We start from the raw sequence: 4,830 nt of genomic DNA, 5'->3' as shown, positions 1-4,830 counted from the left end.
CAGATTAAGTATTAGTTACTAAAGCGTCTTATTCACGGTCAATCCCCGACGTACGTCGGCTCAAGGCCGCCGTGCTGGATGTATCCTACTGACGATCGTGCGCGCATCAAGCATGGCTAGGGTTGCCAACTTTTATTTGAAGAAATAGAGTATATCTGATTTTAAAGGAGGTAAATAAAGAGTAAATAAATATTTTTAAAAATGTATTTTTTTGTACTTTTTGCAGTAACTAAGAATTTTTCATTATTTTTAAATGAATTATATGAATCCAAACATTCCAAATCTAAATTTATATATTTCAAGAGCTCATTTTTAATTAATTTTTAATGAAGCTCGGTTTCTCTCTTCCCGCCACTTCACATTCATGACCGAAAAGACTCTTTCAGTAAATGCTAAAGTGGCGGGAACAGAGAGTATATATAGCTAATCATTTTTTTTAAACAAACAAATTCGTCAAGATATTTTTTTTTAAATAAATTGCCATTTTTCTGCAGTGGACTTTTGCATAAAATCTGTGTTATTCAACAATTCGCCTTGGAGTTCTTTTAAAATAATAACTTCTGAATATAAACTGTCCATGTGTGGGATGATGTGATCCAAAAGTAATTGGGATTTCCTGTGTACATAAAAATCAAAAATAACCGTTTCTTGCTTGCTCATGTACTCACTAAGTTATCACAAAAAAATCATATCAATAGGCCACGTTTCCAAGTATTTACATTAATTTCTGTTGGCAACACTAATCTGCTGTACGTCCGCGCTATTCACTGTCCATCTGCACGACGTTCGCGGTGGTGGGGGTGCTTGCTGGATGAAAAGTTGGTCGTGCACATCCAGCAAGATAATAATAATAATTATTGACGTACGTCAACGCTATTCACTGTCGTTTTGCATCGTGCATCGTGTATGACCTTGGCTGGACGTACGTCAAGATGGACCGTAAATAAGACGCTTAAGATGACTGAAATATTGTATGATGGTGGCAGTACACATGGGCCCAACGTGTTGGGCCAACGGGTTGGGCCAACTTGTAGAGAGCTACTTGGCGGTATGTTGGCTTCATTAGCCTAGTTGGCGCCAATATTGGCAGGCCAACCGAATGTTGTCGGTTTTTTGTGCACACATCAAAGGATCTTGGCGCGCTCCGCAAACAGCGTTCACACGTTGGTGTCTTGTTCAGTTTGTTGATACTCGTCAGCGGAGACAGTATCGTTGCGCGGCAATGAAATTTACGTTTAACCATGTTCCGATAGCGATGGCGGCGCCGATGTGGACAATCATTGAGGTTTTACAATTCGTAGAATTGTATCCACATGAAGGAATAATTTGGAATCCACGGCATGAACTACTTACACAAAAATAAAAACCATATGACTCAATAAATTAGATGTTAGATGTTTTTCTTATCTCACTTTCATACAATGAGATAAAAAAATGAATATATTTATAAAATGAGTAAAATAGTATTAATAAGTTACTTGTTCTTAAAAATTAAATAACAATATTCAATGAGCATAATTTTGATCAAATTGTGCTTTATTACATAAATAATAATATTATCATTTAATATAATAATATTATATTATAATCTTTAAAGTTTCGTTTTATAGGTAATTAAAATTAAATTAAGTGTAAAATGTACACATTTTAAACATTTGAAAAAATCTAAACATAATAATGTTATATTTATACAGAAATAAAAAAGGACAATAGAGTATCATCGCAGACGGCAGAGTACATTCATTGTTATTGATGCACATGTACGTAATAATTAAACGCACTGTATAAATAAATTGCCGCGGCTGCAAGAACTTCTACGGACTACGTCCATCCTTGAAGCGCCAATGCAGAATGATCTGTACGCCAATGTGTGAACAGGAAACTTCATTTTTTCCCAACACGTTGGCCCAACGCCTTGGCCCCATGTGTACTGCCGCTATTACAAGTCGTATTGTCCAGAACAAACAAAATGTGTCAAGTCATAATTTTTGCACTCTGTGGTATAATGGTAGGTATACACGAAAGACACGCTACGAAAGCAGTCCCGTAGATGATGCGATGTCAGCCTTATGTCAGCGCATAAAATTCTATTAAATTTAAAAATCTCGTGTCACTGTTTGTCCTCAATGGACTATTAAACCACTTAACCGATTATAATAAAATTCGCACACCATGTGCACTGTGCAGTTCGATCCAACTTGAGAGATAGGATACGGGCGAAGCCGGGGCGGACCACTGGTATTAATATAATTCAAATGCTCCCAGTGGTGGGGAAAATACATATGATTTAAGGTTTCTGCATGGTTTCTGAGTTTCGCATCATTGTTTGTGATGAGTATAATTTTTTTTATTTATTTATCAAGAGAATCGTAAAGATGAAGCTGGTACAACCAGTTACTTTAATATACACACATAAACACTGATTGTGGATATTTTGTATTGTAACCGTATGCCGCTCAGCCATATTATCCCTGGAGCTGCACTGAGTCATTGTCCGCCAACATAATTATAGATCAACCACGATATCAACACATAAAAAGAACCAAAGGGTAACCTTATAGTACCTATATTATGTAAAAAAGAACGAACCTCATAGGTACCGCCACAGGGTACCGCAACATTGGTACTTATTCAATTTCAAGTAAGAACAAGGGATTTCGTTGGTAAATTAAGGTAAATGGTGCAGCACTGAAGTGATTATATTTAATAATTAAATTTAATTTAATATCTCTTTTGCCATTTTTAGTCAAAATTTATAGTTTTCTAACAAGAAATGAAGATCTTTATTTTCTACTAGATTTCCACCCGCGATTTCACCCACAAAGATTGTAATCGGCTCGGTAGTTTTTACGTGAAAAAATAAACATCCATCCATCCATTTATCCATAATATTAGTAGGATAGTAGGAAGTTTCCCCATTTGAGAGAAAAATTAACAAAAAAAAAATAGTAAATATAGAGAACGATTTTGAAAGAACATTGACATGAAATATTTTGAAGTGAAACTTCTGCACGTTGATAGTTAAATTTCAAGGTCACATCATGCCAATACCGTCACGTCATGGAGTATAGTGATGATTTTGGTATACAGAATCTTGCCAAGAAGCTTACAGTGCGACACAAAAGAGATGAAAATAAATGAGGGCGCCACCGTCGCTCATATAGCAACACTGATACTGCGACGCAAGCGATCTTGATACTATAGAATAAAAATCCAAAAATCTATATAATATAATCTACCGCGATTTAAACCGTTATAATTGTTTCATTGTAGCAATAGTGTAAATTTAAGACAAAAATACATTAGTATTTTAATTGACCTACCTAGGTCAAATTTTACTTATTAATGTATTTGGAATTAGTTATTTTATAAAAATCGGTCAAGTGTTTAGACTGCAGAGGCGCACATAGAATCAAACATACAAACAAACAAGCATACATGCAGCTCAAACACATTACCCTCTTTCTGGGTCCGTCGGGTAGAAAAAAACAAGGCGATTTGAAAACCACATATTTTTATTTTTTTTGTAGATAAATTTTGTACATTAATATAATTCATCAAAATCTAAATATTCTACTCCTTCAAAGGACTGATCATCACTCTGTTTCGAAGTACTGGCAAGAGGGTACGGGGGCCGGGGCATCTTCAGTATCTGTAAATATGATACAGTAAATATGATTTTTTTCTTATGTTTTGATTGATTAATAGATTACAGTTATCACTATACTTTGTAGTAAAATCTAAACTAGGTACTTTATTTGAGGCTGGTTGGATTGGATATAACTTCTTGACTCAAATTGTGCTGGTCGCACTATAAAAACTAGTTTTTGTTTACATACAAATAACCTCAAATTAAATTGCGAAAACGTAATAATCGCCATACATACATACATTAAACACTCGTCACTAATGGAATATTCTATTTTACGTAGTATTGAGCAAAAATAAATGGAATCTCACCGGTATATTCTGCTGTACGTTTGTAAACGTTTTCCAAATCAGTCAATAAATTTCCAGCTTGAAATTCGGACAAACACCGAATAAAAACTTTATACACCACATCACGGACACCGCTACGTTTAACCTTTTTCATGATGTCTCCTTTTTTATTTAAATTTCTTGTTCTAAATAACAATTTATCTCAATAATTCTCCACTTCACGAAAAAAACAACAAATTTTTATTCAACTTGACAGCTACATTGCCAATTCAGGGTTGCCAGGTAATGAAAAACGAATTAGTTCCAAAATAATTAATTTCATCTCTTTTATGTCGTACTATATATCAAGCTAATACACTGGAGATTTCAGTATGAACATTAACTTGTTACAAGAAAATATGACCTTAAATGACGCCTGTATGTTTTTTATCACTTTCTTGTTACAAATTAATGTTCATACTGAAATCTCCAGTGTATTAGGTATAAGCTGAGGGTATAAGCTTCTTGAATCTTGTCAAACAAGTTGCCAAATAATAACGTGTGCTTGGTACACGTGCTCTTTTTTATTTTGTAATATAGACCTTTAAAAGAGCTATTTAAATCTTTCTTTTACATTATCACAAAATTATCATATTTTTAGATAGTTGTACAATATTATCAGACTTTGTTTATGTGTTCATGTGTGTAATGTGTAATATTGGTGTAATTACATATATAAAATCTTTAATAAATCAAGTTCATAAACAAACAAACATACTAACAAAATTTCTCATAATGTGCATTGTGCACCACAGAAAAGAATTCATATTCAGTAAATTTAGATAAAAAATATTGACACTGACTTCATATGTAGTCTGTGTCAATATTTTTTATCTATGTTCAGCCGTCTGA

Source organism: Colias eurytheme, chromosome 11, assembly GCF_061535395.1.
Source record: "Colias eurytheme isolate Ceu_HAF_F1 chromosome 11, ilColEury1 Martin Lab GWU primary, whole genome shotgun sequence".
Taxonomy (NCBI): Eukaryota; Metazoa; Arthropoda; class Insecta; order Lepidoptera; family Pieridae; genus Colias; species Colias eurytheme.
The sequence above is the reverse complement of the archived record's forward strand: the minus strand, read 5'-3'. Positions refer to the sequence as shown.